General features: G+C 49.9%; 1 long non-coding RNA gene across 1 annotated transcript; it reads right to left on the reverse strand.

Moving 5' to 3' along the window:
- Nucleotides 1–294: 294 nt before the first annotated feature.
- LOC109306109 lies at nt 295–10155 on the reverse strand. The gene is made up of 3 exons (XR_002099857.1): nt 10143–10155; nt 602–604; nt 295–478 (listed from the first exon to the last, which is right to left on the reverse strand). It is a non-coding gene; the product is annotated as an uncharacterized LOC109306109 (long non-coding RNA).
- Nucleotides 10156–15227: the final 5072 nt, after the last annotated feature.

Genomic DNA, 15227 nt, shown 5'->3' on the forward strand with positions numbered 1-15227 from the left:
GTGCCCCAGGTGGGTGATGTGCACCTTGATGACAGCAGCCATGAGGCTGGTGGAGGCCAGACTTGGCGTGACATGCTGCAGGGCTGGGTTGTGGACGAGGGGCTCCTGAAGCACCTGCAGGAAATGCAGGCGCCTGGCTTCGAGACAGAGATGGAAAGTAGCCTGCCAGACTCGCACCATGCTGTGATAGAACAGGGGAAGGAACCCCCCATTCAGGAAGGTGAGGTCCAGCATAAAGAGCTCCTGGACAAAGCCAAGGCCCCCTACTTGGTGCAGGAACCAGCATGCCAGGTGCCACCATGGGAGGTGGCCCTTGGCATACAGGAGCTGCTGGAAGTCTTGCAGGCGGTAGGTGGCCACCCTGCTGGCCAGGTCGATCAGGCCCTGGCCCCCTTCAGTGGTGGGCAGGTAAAGGGAAGCTCGTGGGAGCCAGTGGCGTCCGTTCCAGAGGAAGTCCACCAGGAGCCACTGCAGTCTCCTGAAAAGGGTTCAGCACGGTGCAGTGGTGCCACAGGGCCGCCACCAGGTTGGTGATGAGGACCTGGCTGCAGTAGGAAAGGGCGGGCAAGCGCCGGCGCCGGCTCTGCAGGCGAGTCTCCACTCCCTCCACCAGGCCCTCCTAGTTGCAGGCTGCAAAGGCTGGCAGCCCCAGGAACACTCCCAGGGCTCTGAGGCCTTCCCGGTGCCAGGCGAGGCCCTCCGGTAGGTCTGGAGGTGGCCTGCCGGTCCACGTCCCAAGCAGGAGTGTGTGTCACTCTTGCCCTAGTTGATGTAAGCCAAAGTAGTGAGCTTGTAGGTGCGCTGGCAGTCCACCAGGGCCTGCACATCCTCCTGTCTGCCCAGGAAGACTGTCACATCATCCGCGTATGCTGTCAGCTGGATTGGAGGGCTGGTGGTCAGGCCCGGTGCCAGTGGCAGGGCTAAGCTGGTCAAGCAACGTCACAGAGCATGCAGTAGCGGTTTGATGGCCAGTGCGTACAGCGTGGCCGAGAGGAGGCAGCCCTGGTGTATGCTGTGATGCACCGGGAATGGGGAGCACAGCATGCCATTCACCTTGAGCAGGCTGGAGGCGTCATGGTACAGGACCCAGAGGGCTGCAATGAAAAGAGGCCTGAAGCCAAAAGCTGTGAGGGTGCCGAACAGGTACTGGTGGTCGACGCGATCGAAGGCCTTCTCCTGGTCCAGGGAGACAAGCCGACGTCCAGGCCAAAAAGCTCCATGGCCATGAGCAGGTCATGCAGCAGAAACAGGTTATCCTGGATGGTTCTGCCTGGGACACAGTAGCTCTGCTCTGGCCTGATGATGGAGGCCATGACAGTGCGGAAACGGTTCACCAGTGCCTTCGCCAGGATCTTATAGTTGGTGCACAGAAGGGAGAAGGGCCACCAGTTCTTAAGGCAGCCCAGGTCCCCCTTCTTGGGCAGTAAGGTGAGCCCTGCCCGGCAGCAGCTGGTCTGCAGGGTCCCTTCAGTGAGGCTCTCGTGGAAGACACAGAGGAGGCTGAGCCCAAGGAGGGGCCAGAGGGCTTTGTAAAATTCTATGGGTAGTCCATCCAGCCCCAGGGCCTTGCCCAAAGCAAGTCCCCCCACAGCAGCCTCGAGTTCAGCCAGGGAGAGTTCACACTCCAGGGCCTCGACCTGCGAAGTGCCGAGGCATGGCAGGTCCTTATGCAGCTGCTGAGCAGTCTCTGGGAAAATGGGGTCAACCTCAAACAAGTCCTGACAGAAGGCGACGGCATGCCCTTGCACTTTGCGCAAGTCCGTGAGCAGCCATCCCTCTGGGGTTTGGAGATGGTCCAGCATCTTTGCCACAGCCTGCCATCTCTCCAGGCCAAAGAAGAAGCCGGTCAGGGCGTCGGCCTCTGCCAGTTTCTGGCAGCGGGCACGAACCCGCGCACTGCAGGCCGCACCCTCTGCCTGCTCCCACAGGCATTTCTTGCAGGACCGGAGGTTCTCGAGGACCACCGCATCATTTCCTGCATGGAGGAGGGCTGCCTCAAGCTCTGCCACATCCTCCTCCAGCTACTGGGTGCAGCAGCAGCTCTCACTTGCCACCAACTGGGAATACTGCTGGCAGAATGCCCGAAACACGGTCTTCCCCATGTCCCACCACAGCCTCCAGGAGGGGTAGTCTGCTTGCGCAGCCTCCCAGCTCCTCCAGAGGTGGGCAAAGCAGTCCCTGAAGCGGGTGTCCTGCAGCAGGCTCATACTGAGACACCAGTAAGGGGCCTGCATGCATGCTCTGCCAGGCAGGCTCAGTTCGCAGCAGACCAGGGCATGGTCCAAAAGACCTGACGGGATGATGTGGCTGCTGTGTAGTAACAGCAGGTGGTGCTGGGTGATGTAAAGGTGGTTGAGGTGGGCCATGGTGAATCCACTGGCACTCATCTTTGCCCAGGTGTATTGGTGTGTGTCAGCGTGGAGGACCCACCAGGCGTCAACGAGATCCGCCGCCTCCAGCATGGTTCACAGCTTGTGGGCTGAAGACAGGTGCGGCTCTGGCCCTGTCCAGTCTAGCAGCACGTCAGTGGTACAATTGAAATCCCCACCCATGAGGAGCAGGTCAGCATTCTTGCTGGCATCTCTCAGGAGGTTGCCCAGGGTCTTGAGGAAGGCTACCCTCTCTGTCCCATCAGTGGGCACACAGACATTGATGAGGAGCAAGCTCTGGTGTGCCAGGGTGACATGGACGGTCAGCAGCCAGCTGGGAACAACCTCTTGTGCCACTGCCAAGTCATACTGCAGCTATGGCGAGAGGAGAGTTGCCACTCCTGCACTGAGGTTGGTGCTGTGGCTCAAAAATAAGCAGCCTCTCCAGGCAGCGTGCCAATCAGCTTGGACATACACATCACTGTGCGTCTCCTGGAGGAAGGCGATCACCAGCCGCTTTTGTTGCAAGCCCTCCAGGACAGCTGTCTGTTTCACTGGGTCTCTGCAGCTGTTGGTGTCTAGCGAGGCAATGGTGGTAACCACCATGAGCAGGAGAATAGAGAGGAAGAGTAGGCAGAGTACCGATGGGAGAGAAGGTGATAGAGCCGGGCAAAAACTACAGAGACAGGGGAAGGCCTATTCTTGCCCAACCCTATTCCGTGGGCCCGGCTCGGCCCCACACCTCCCTCACCCGGGTCATCAGCTTCTCAAGCCAGAAGGAATGTTGATGCATGCCCAGGTCCCGGTGCATGAGCCTTGCCGTGTCACTAGCAGCACGGACAAACTGCGCAGGGTCTGGACACCATTGCCAGATACTCTCTGCCACATTCCTCTGGCCCTTGGTCTGGTCTAAGAGGTTTAGGAGGCCTCCATAGCTGGGGCCCACCCAGGGTGGGTTCTCCAGCAGCAGCTGGATGTCGCCGACCGAGAATGGATGGGACTGTACTCTGGAAGGGGACCTCCCAGTGAGACCGGTGAAGGTGCCAGGCTCCCTGGCAGGTCCCCTTCAGCATCTGGGTCATGGACCATCTCCAGGAGATTGATCCCCATCCGCTTTGGGGGGCAAATGTCATCCTGCTCCCAGGGCCACTTGCAGCACTCCAAGGGCAGGCACTCCATCTCCTCCTCATCAGCTTCAGTGGGCAGGGGAGCGGGTGGGGGTGGGGGTGGCAGGACCCTCTGCTGTCTCCTGTGCCTGATGCTGGGGAGGCAGGCACTCTCTCTCTGTCTTGCCACTCACAAGCCCCATGAGCTGGGATGGGGGTGAAGGATTGCTAGACAGTGCTTGGACAACCTCAGTCCTGACTTGAGGTGGCAGGGTGTTGGGGGTGGAGCAGGCAGGGTGGGGTCAGGTTCCTTGGCTACATTTTCCCCGGTGCTGTCAGAGGCAGATCCAAAAGGGGCAGGCGCCCCTTTTGAAGCTCCTTTTTGCTTCTTGCTCTTAGCTTTCTTAGTAGCATCCGGCACCTCCCCTGAAGGGGATGGGTCAGGCTGCTTGGGGCTCACCACCTCCAAGTCCACCACTTTGACTGAGGCAGGGGTGGAGGGAGGTGGAGGGGAGGTCTCAGTTGCTCCACCTGATGTGGCCCCAGCACCTGAGATGTTAGCCACCCCGGGCAGAACTGGGACAGGGAGGGACTGGAAGGACTCCCCAGCCCCTCCACCGGGTGGGGCATCAGTCACCACAGGGGCAGGAGAAACCTGGGAGGACATCCCAGCCCCCCTCCGGGTGGCATGCCAGCACCAGAGGGGTCAATCTCCCCAGATGGAGTAGGGGTGGAGGGGGGTTTGGAGGATCTCCCAACCCCATCCTTTGATGAGGTTTCCACACCAGAGGTGGATACACAATCCCCCCGTGTGGGTGCAGCAGCTGGTGCCCCAGCTGACTGCCCCAGTGGGCACTGGGCAGCCAGGTGGGAGCTGCTGTTGCAGCAGAGGCATGTATTCCCACCCTCGGAGAGGTACACCATGTAGGGCCTCCCATCCAACATGAAGGTCATGGAGACAGGCAGTTTCTGGGTGCCACCCGTGAGGAGCATGAATGCCTGCCTCCAAAAAGACAGGACGTGCCTGAGCTTGGGGTCCCTGCCCTCCATGGTCAGCCTACACTAGGGGCTGGTGAGGACAACATAGCACTCGAGTGCCTTGGTGAGGTCTTGGTCTGGCAGGTGTGGGGGGACATTGGAAGCCACCACCTGCACTGCCAGAGTCTGCAGGGGTGTAACCAAATGGTGGACCCCCGAGATCTCCAGCCCCGACGCACACACCTCCCTCACCAGGCTGGGAGAGCTCAAATATATGATGGGCACTAAGTTTACCCGGGAGGCATACCAGACACTGCGGTGTCCCAGCAGGTCTGCCAGAGCTCCGGCGCAGTCCTCCACCCTGACATGGAGAAGGTTATGTACCCACAAGCCATGGCTGAGGGGAAAGTCTGCAGAGACATGCCTGTGCCATGTGCCCTGGCTGCTGGCAGCTAGGCCAGGCAGGAGAGAGTTAACTCTTCCAGAGAGGGGAAAAAAAAAAGAAAAGCCTCCAACTGAAGCAGCCCCAAAATCGGCCCCGGGGGGCAGAGCAATCCCACAGGGGCTGTAGGCAAGCCCTAAGGCAGGAGGAGATGGTAGAGACCAAGGTAAGGGCTCTGCAGGAAGAAGGCAGCAGGAGTCAAAGGGAGAGCACAGGCAGGGGTGGGGGAGGGGCAGAGGCAAACAAGGCTGCCAGAGCCCAGGGGAAAATGCTCAGAAAGTGGGGAAAAGGGGCAAAGAGGGGGTCCCGAAGCACAGGCAGGGGATAGGCAATGGTTTGGGGGGGTGGGGAGAGGAACAGGGGGGACAGGGAATTGGGAGAAATTTGCAGAAGATACTTGAGCTGCAGGAGCTCAGAAGGGCTTCAGAGCGATGCTTGGGGCTTTGCCAGAGGTGAGATCAGCCACTGCAGCTTCCAGCTCCTCCAGAGCCAATTCCCACTCAAGTTGTTGGCCTCCAGGACACAGAGATGTGGCAGGCCCTCATGAAGTTCTCTCATGGCCTTGGAGCAAGACAACTCAGCTGCAAATGTGTCATGATAGAAGGCAACAGTATGCTCATGTACTTCACTTAGGTCCATAATTACCCAGCCCTCAGGGGTCTTGAGGTGATTTAAGGCTTTGCTTGCTGCCTGCCACTACTCCAAGTTGAAGAAGCAGTGGGTTGGGGGTGTCAGTTTCTGCCAGCTCTTGGCAGCAGGTGTGGATCCTTGCTTCATGGGCTGTGCTTCCCGCCAAGTCATGCAGGCATTTCCTGTGGAATCAGAAGCTCTCAAGCAGCACCACATCACTGCTGGCAGCCAGCAGGGTGGCTTCAAGCTCTGCTACATTTTCCTCCAGCTCTTGGATATGGTAGTGCAGTTCATCTGTAGCCAGCTGGGTGTACTGCTGGCATATAGCCCAGATCTGTACCTTGTGCACATCCCACCATAGCTTCCAGGAAGAGTAGCTTAGTCTTGCGGCCTTCCAGACACACCAAAAGTGGGCAAAGCAGTCCTGGAAGTAGGAGTCTTGAAGCAGGCTGACACTGAAGCACCAATATGGCACCCACATGCAGGCTCTCCCTGGCAGGTTCAGTTCAAAGCAGGCCAGGCTATGATTTGACAGGGTAGAGGAACAATGTGGCTACTGCACAGGAGTGGCAGATGGTGCCTGGTGATATAAAGGCAGTCAAGGCAGGCCATAGTAAGAGCAGTGGCAGTCATCCTGGCCCAGGTGTACTGGCATACATCAGGATGCAGTCTCCAGGGCAGACTGCAGCTTGTGGACTATGGGCAGGTGAGGCTCAGGCCCCATGCAGTTGAGCGAGGTGTCAATGGTGCAGTTAAAGTCCCCACCTATGAGAAACAGGTCATCATCCTCACTAGCATCATGCAGGAGGGTGGCCAAGGTCTTGAAGAAAGTGACCCTCTCCTGGCCATCAGTGGGTGTGTAGATGTTGATGAGTAGCAGGTGGTGATGTGCTAGGATGATGCAAACAGTCAGCAGGTGGCCATGGATGACCTCCCGCACCACCATCATATCATGCTGTAGTTGTGGTGATAGGAGAGTTGTGACCCCAGTGCTGAGGTTGGTGTCATGGCTCAGGAACAAGTGGCCTCACCAGGCAGTGTGCCAAGCCACCTGTTTGAACCCATCAGAATGTGTCTCCTGGAGGAAGGTGACAGCCAGCTGCTTCTTGTGCAGAAGCTCCAGGATGACCTCCTGTTTCACCGGACCTCAACAGCCATTGATGTTAAAAGTGCCAATGGTCATGACTGCCATGGGTGGTGGGAAAGAAAGAGAGGTAAGATGTAGGTGGAAGAGAGAGCACCCAAGAGCAAAGCAAAAAAGAGAAAGGTTGGGGAAGGCCCATCATGCCCTACTCTACTCCAGGGACCTCACCCTCTCCAGGACCCACTCATCTTTCACCCAGTGTGTGAGCTTCTCCAGACAGTAAGCCATCTGCCAAATGCCTAGATCCTATTGCATAAGTTTGGATGCAGCTCTGGCACCCCGACAAGTAGTTTAGGATCTGTGCACCAAGGGGTTATGCACCCCACTACATTCTTCTGTCCTTTGATCTGTTTCAAAAGGGCCAGGAGACTCCCATAGTCAGTGTTGACCCAGGGGGGGTCTGCCAACATGGGCTGGACATTTCTGACAGAAGCATGGTGAGGCTGCACCCCGGGTGGAAGCTCACCCACAAACACAGTGTCTACACCCTCAATGTCTAGATACATCAGCCTCCTCTCATCATCCAGGTCAGGGACAGTCTCTGGGAGAGTGATCCCAGCCTTCTTGCAGGGAGAGAGGTCAACCTGTTCTTGAGATCACTTGGGACAGCCAGAAAGTCAGATCTCCTTCTCACTAGCTTCCTCAAATTCAGTAGGCTGGGACATGACCAAGAGGCCAGCAGACTCCTGTGCTGCTCCCTGGATCGGGCCTCCAGAAGAGAGGCATTCTGAATGACTTTTACTGCCACCTGACTCCAGAAGCTGAGAGATAGACTTCTGACCCCCACCTCCACCTCCCCCACCTCCCAGCCATTCCCATCCACAGTCAACAGGGTCACTGGCATGACAGATGGAGTGGGGTCAGGGTCTCCAGCAGGAGCCCCCCGGTGCAAGATAAGGAGGGTCCCTGCGGGTATGGGGTATACTGAGAGGCCGCCTTCACCTTCCTCTCTTCCTCTTGGTGGCAGATGGCCCACTCTTCATAGGGGATGGGCCAGACTGCTCCCAACTTGCAATCCCAAGGCCAGCCACCTCAGATAAGGCCTGATAGGGGAGAGCGGCCAGGAGAAGGCCTGAGCCCCATCATCTGACAGGACCTTGGCACCACAGCCACTGGCCACCCCAGCTTCCTTGGCTGAGGCAGTCAGAGCATGTAGGGGGCAAGAGGAGGCATCACCACCGCAGGGCATCCCAATTCTGGGCTGGGAAGACTGATGGGCTGAGGAACACCCCCAGAGCTTTAAGGCCCTTGTACTGTCAGGTAAGACCCCTGGACAGGTCTGTGGGGGGGATGATTGGTCTGAACACCAAGGTGTAGAGTTTTGCTCTTAGGCCAGTTATGTGAGGTGAGGAAGCATGCTCATAAGCATGCTGGCAGTCCACCAGTGACTGGATATCAACTTGGCCGCTGAGAATGGTCACATCATCTGCATACACCATCAGCCTAATTGGTGGGCCACCAACCAAACCAGAGGTCAATGGAAGAACAAGTTCAGTCAGGCACCATCACAGTGCATGAAGCAGGGGCTCAATGGCCAGAGTGTACAGCATTCCTGAGAGTGGGCAGCCCTGGCAGATGCCCTTGTGAGCTGGGAATGGAGCACAGAGCACACCGATCATTTTTAAAAGAATGGAGACATCTCGGTACAATACCCAGAGGGTGGAGGTGAAGACCAGTCCAAAGCCAAAGGCCTCTAGGGTCTGAAAAAGGTAGTTGTGGTTAACCCTATCAAATGCTTTCCCCTGCACCAAGGAGACGAGCCCGACATTCAGTCCAAAGAGATTCATGGCTGTCACCAGGTCACAAAGCAGTAACATATTATCCTGGATTGTCCTGCCCAGCATGCAGTAGCTCTATTTGGGACCAATGACTGAGGCTATGGCAGTACACAATCAATTCACCCTCCCCCTACTCTCACCTCCAATCACCATCCCCCTACTCCTGCCAGTGGAGTGGAACAAAATCCTGGATGTTAGTTCAGATTTCAAAAAAACGCCCAGATGGAGATTGGAGGATCCAAAAACAGGACATGTCCAAGAAAACCCAGATGTATAGTAACCCCAGTTGTAAGTGAGGGGATTTAGTAAACATGAATTCCTGAATAGGTTCTTAGCCCATTTACTAATTTATTACTTAGATTTACTAATCATATATCATGTAGTAATATATCTAGTCTCAAGGCCTTGAATTAATATGACTTTTCTGTGTTCACCGCGATCTAACTCCTAATTAATATTTTGACTCCTATGATCCCAAGATATCAGCTTTAGATTTATCATTATATACTCCACTAATTTACTTATTAATTAGAACCAATCTGCTGTTTCTCAATATGATATCTGTTAGGGTTATGCGAAGCTTCGGTCCCTGACTAGATTCAGCAGAGATTCGGCCAGATTCAGTGACTGAATCTGAATCCGAATTGAATCAGGAGAGCCTTTAATCTCTATTAATCAGAACCCTCTATTAATCAGAACCCTCTAAATCAATGCAGAGAGATTCAGAAAGATTGAGCGATTTAGATATAAACACAGCTTTAAATGTTTTTTCTACCTATCTCAAGGTAGCAGGCAGCTCATGAATGATGCAGTGCTGCTGCAGATGGAGCATCCCAGAGAAGCATGGGGTGGTCCGCAGAGCTCTTGGTGGCAGACACAGAAGCGGACCAGAAGCATTTCAAGTCCACTTCTGGGTCTGCTGGAGAGCACATGGGGGGCCTCCGTGCTCCTGTGGGATGCTCCATTCACCCCAGCATCCATGAGCTGCGTCTGATAGCTCGAGGTATGTAGGAAATACGTTTAAAGCTGTGTCTATAGCCAAATCGATGATTCTCTGAATCAGCATCAGATCTTTAGATTCTGATTCAGCCAAATCGAATCAGGGACAGTAATCTGAATCAACAAATCAAATCACTGTCCTTGATTTGGGCTGAATCCAAATCCAAATTGAATAGGGCCTGCTTTGCACACCCCTAATATCTGTAGCTAAATTGCAAAAAAGTGCAAATAAGAAATATGATACAAAGAAAATGCTCCCAAATTCTCAAGGTAATTTTCTACTATAGCTAAAAAGGATATATTTCAGTCTCAGAAATCATTATTACAATATCTAATTGACAAAATCTATAAGGGACTTTTAACAGTTCAAGGTACCTGGAGATTTTTCAATGTATATAGTGGGCTATATCTTATGCTTGAGACCTTAACCATTTAATTTTATTGACATCAAAATTATGTTAAACAGATATATGCAGAGCACACAGACCTTGAAGATGTGTAACCATTGTATGGGAAGAATAAAAATGAAGGAAGATTCATTGTGGGTAACCTCACAAGAGGAAGCCAAAATTTATCCCAAAGTAACAGTGCCCACGTCTACATGAGATACTATTGTGCATTGGTTACTATGCATTTATTAAGTACTTGTTAATAAACTAGTACTAAATAAAGGCACAGTAATCTGAATTATTGCACAGTAGCTCCAGCAAACACCTCTTTATGATGATACTGTACAGTAACCTAATGCTACCTTGCAGTATCGTCACATCAGGGGTTTTGCTATGCAGTGGTACTGCACAGTAGTATCAGGCTAATGCACAGTCAGTGTCTCAAGTAGATATGCCCAGTGCCATTTTACTCAGAAGACCCCTTGAAGTTGTTCTTTGGTAAAGGGTCCAAGCTACTACATATAATCTATTGAAAAAAAAGTTCACTCCAGTCTTTGTGGGTTGTAGTTCAGGTAAGAGAAAAGATACTTGATTTCATTTCTCAGAAGAAATGAAGGTGGTGTCTTATTAACACATCTTTTAACAGTAAGCTTCCTTGAGCCACTGTTAGCCAAAGCCACTAGATAAGCATGTACTAAAAACTGATCAAACACTGTTACTTTTTTTTGCATTAACAAAGAGATACGGAATCCCCATACAACTCAGTCTCTTAAATTCTCATTAGTACCATTATTTCTCATCTTACCCTCAGAGCCAGTAGTTAAAGAATAAGTTTTCCTCCAGAGACATTTTGAAATGCATTAAGCAAGCAAATCTCCTCAATGGCTAAGCTTCTTCAGTCACTGATGATAAAAATTCTAGGCCTATCTCTTTGTTGTACTCTGATCAACTAAGTAAATAGGGTCTGCTGGGATATCAGCCCATTTTATTTGCTGCCCTGAAAACATGGCTCAGTTTCTAGAAAGAAAATGATACTCTTCAAAATGGTTTACATTTTACTTTGCTACTGAGGGTTTTAACCCTACCCACATTTAGTTTTCAAGTGCTCCAGAATTTCTTTTTTCTTAATGCTGTCCCTGAAACTCAGGAAGAAAGGCAAAATGTGACTTGTGAGGCATAAGTATGCCATGGCATTATACCTCCTTAACTCAACTGGAAGTTGTCCAGCAATACCTCATACAGGCCATCATTCCATCCTCATTCATTTCTACCTTTGTGAGGAAGGCTACAATCAACTCCACACCCTCAAACATGTTCTTAGTTTTTTACCGGATTGCTATACCTGCCCCATATAAGAGAAGAAGCTGGAGGAAGACAGCTGTCTTCTCACTGCACCAGTCATTAACACTATGTTACTACAGCAACAAGATAACACTGTGTAGAAATACTCCACTCTAGTTTTGAAACTGGAAGCTTCTGCTTCTTAGTGCACATAATTAGCCTAGGAACCAACATCAATCAACATTAATTTCAGGATGACCCTGTGTGGTCAGGGTTGTCCTGAACTCTCCACCATACAAATGTCCATAAAAGCTATTCTTTGGCTTCTTTAGAAGTTTTTTTTTTCCCCCCTAAAACTATTTTAAAATGTTTTCCCTTTTTGGGGGTTTTTTTGTTTGTCTGTTTGTTGTTTTGGGGTTTTTTGCAGGCAGGTGGGGAGGAGAAGGAGTGGGTTAGGCCCACTAAGGAAGCAGTGCATGCATAACTGCTAAATGGTAATAGCTTGAACTTTACTTTCTTACCTTCCCATTTGGGTCCTGCAGCTAGGAACAGCAATAAGCCCTGGTCTGCTATTTCAATAAAAATACAGTCCCAGATATTCTGAAATTGGCATGCTAGGTTTTACTTTCTGAAGATCTGGCCACATAGCAAGTTTCTTACCCACAGAGCAAGCCGAGAATTCCTTGCTATCAGTCTTTCCTTAACTTCACAGGGCCCATTGCATTCATAGATTTCACAGACATTAGGGCTGGAAGGGACCTCCGGAGATCATCAAGTCCAGCCCCCTCATGCTTTTGTTTGATCATATGCAGCTGAAGCAGGGACAGCTGGAAGTGACCTTAAACCAGACATTATCAACCAGGGGGCACAAGGTGATTCTCAGTATTAGCACTTGTAAGTGTGTACACAATTCAGAAAGTGAACCCAGAGATTTCAAACTGGAATTCACCAGTGTCCAAAATGTTCTGTAGGGTTCTTTCTGAGTTCTTTGCAAGAGAAGCATTGTTCTATTTTTTTTCCAAGTGAAAGCTATGAGCTGGCACTTTCTGATGTGTAATGAGTCTAGAAAGGTTGACAACATCTGCTCTAGGTCATCAGCAGTATTCTGGGAACCTGGTGTATCATACATAAACTGCCCTAGAATTCTCTTTATAATTGAATCTCATCAATTATTTCCTTTCCAAAACAAGTCTAGCTCTCATAAATACCAGAAACCAGCTTCTGCATGAATGAATAAATTAAATGGATAACCTGAAATCATTCAGAAAGAATGAGAACCTAATGTATAAGGCCTACATTTTTTTTTAAGTCTTCCTTCAAGAGACACTGGCTAGAAACATTTTTCTGATCTTAAGCATTTAAAATTAAGCTTATAATATGAATGCGATTATTTCTTTGTTTCCTTTTTATTATTCCTTTGTTTCCTCTGCACTGTACATTTTTCTTTAGAAAGACACTGTTTCTTACAAAAACAAGTATCTGTTTTGTGCAGTGCACACTTTTACTGAGAGCATACATAAAAAAAAATAGTGTGCCTCATGGAGCCTTTACTTTTGCTCCTTCCTCTTTTATTGTTTGGGGTCTAAAACTGTGGTAATTCTAACTGAAAGTATAGTTTGTTTTTTTTGCACAAGGGGAAAACAGAGAACAATGAGCTAAAAACCCAACACCTCTCAATTTAAGGATAGCTTATACTTTTGTGTTCAGGAAATCCAGAATTACAGGTCTTCTGGCCTTCAGCTACTGAATCACTGTAGCCCTGTGGTGTCAGGCCAACTCTCAGGATTTTAATATTGCACTGTTAGGAGGGTGTGACATAATTGCACATATACAAACACACAAAGCAATTAGGTGCATACACACAAACACTACCAGCTCAGGCATATACACATCCAAACCAGCCTAGGCACATGAATACCTATAACCAGTTCAAGCACATACACTATACACCCCAAAAGTTAGACATAGATCACTAATTCATATATCATGCACACAATGCCCTATATATATACACACACACACTTACCAGTTCACACACTTACAACCCACCTACACATACACACAGGTAGGTTCCTAACTTGGATGGTACAATGTGTATGTGTGTGCTTGGCGTACCTGGGATACTTGGGGGAAGGTTGAGGTGACAGAGAGAGAGATAAAGTGTAGGGAGTGAAAGTTACCAGAACCAGGATTAGATCTGGTAGATTACAGAGAAGCTGGCTGAAGAACTGAGGGTTGAGTTTACTTAAGATAGACTGGGGCTGGAAACTGAGGCAGACAGCTGAGATATTGTGGGGGCAGATAAGTGGTGGCAAGGAGGAGACAGCCAGGAAAGAAACTGAGGCAGAATCCTGGTTGTTCAAGGGGAAAGGAAAACGCAGTGAGGATAAGACAGTGGCAAAGAAACAGGGGATTTGGAGGCAAAGAATGCTCAGGACAGGTGTTGGAGGTAGCAGTATGCCAGAAGCAGGAGAGGGAGAAATGCGACAGAAGTTAGATGGGGTAGGAGCAGAGATTGGAGCAGGGCCAAACCATAGTAAAGCAAAACCCAACTTAGGGGTCCAAATAACAGTTTTATTACACAGACAACACACTACACAGCCCCATGAAGTTATTGGTTCACACATACAAACAAGCACTCACAATGGCACAAGGAGAAAGAGACTCAGTGGAAGGGTTAGAGTCCAGGTAGGGAAGAGAAGCAGAGTCCAAGTCCTTGGTTGAAGAGGGGGTGAGGGGTGATAGCTACCTATCCCAGGCTGAAAAGGGGTCCTTGTCCAGTAGGTGTTGTCCAGATGGGGGTTGCCGGCAGGGCCTCTAGGTGGATAGGTGGTGTGGCAAGGTGCTGATCCAGATGGAGAAGGCGTCCCACTGGGTCTGTCTTCACTGCCCCTTTTTATAGGGGCAGACCTTGTGTGACCCTAGTGACAGGAGGCATGCCCAGGCAAGGGTTAGTTCTTGGCATACTGATCATGTGTGCTCCATGCAGGGATGTGTAGTTATGGGTGTCTATAATGGAGGGGTACAATGGTAGAGTTGCTGGTTCTGCAGGGTCTTTCAAATACTGGGTTCTTGTCTCTGTTCCTGTGTGAGGTCTGTGGTTCCTGGATGAATCAATGTGAAGTGATGACCCAGTCATTACAGGCCATTCAGTAGAGGCCTGCTACCATTGTATTTCAGTCATTCCCAATCATTCTCATTCATCCAGGAACCAATTTACATGGGAGGGGTACATTACTCATACAGTTGCAACACACAGGGGATGCCCCGGCACAGGACACAAGATGGAGACTTGACATACAAAATGGAAATTTGACATTACTTTGATTCACTTACTAACACAGGCCTAAACCGTGCAATATCCATATGAGACACTAAAAATAAATATGAAAATGATATTAATACAATATACAACAGTAAGAATCAATACAAACCTAATAATAATACAATAAAAAACAGTGGATATCCAAAACCAAAAACTTGCTACCAAAATAAAAATGTTAAAGCTTATCCTAAGTCTGAGCTCGCTTATGCTTGTGTATAGGGAATAGAGAGGGAGAGAAAGAAAAGCCAGAAATAATTGGGGAAGGGAATGCATATCTATCATATATATATATATATGTGTGTGTGTGTGTGTGTGTGCGCGTGCGTGTATTAAAAAAGAAAAACTGGGGGTTTTACTACACCAGTATGTCATCTAAAGTAGAGTAAAATACTTAAATAGAAATGCAAACATCCTGAAACTGATGGCTAGCTCATAAAGTGTTTAAATGTTCCTATAGCAATTTCTCCTGGAGCAGATACATTCTTGGCCCAGGATGTCTGTTGAATCTCTCTGTCCAGGAACAGACATTATATTTTTACTAGTATAAGTGTTCTGAAACCAGTTTAAAACCATAACAGAAGTTTGGCACACACAAACTGGTTAAGGATGGCAAAACCTGGTTTAAGATATGCCCCCTTGCACCATCAAAGAATGAATGTGTGTTTTGTTTGCTCCTGATTAACAGAGATTTCTGTGATAAAAAAACCCATTGTTTGCAATAAAAAGGAACCCAAAACCCACCTTTTTCCATGATTAAAATGAAAAACCACTATTTTATATATATAT

The sequence above is a fragment of the Crocodylus porosus genome, unplaced genomic scaffold (assembly GCF_001723895.1).
Source record: "Crocodylus porosus isolate Cpor-Errol unplaced genomic scaffold, CroPor_comp1, whole genome shotgun sequence".
NCBI lineage: Eukaryota > Metazoa > Chordata > Crocodylia > Crocodylidae > Crocodylus > Crocodylus porosus.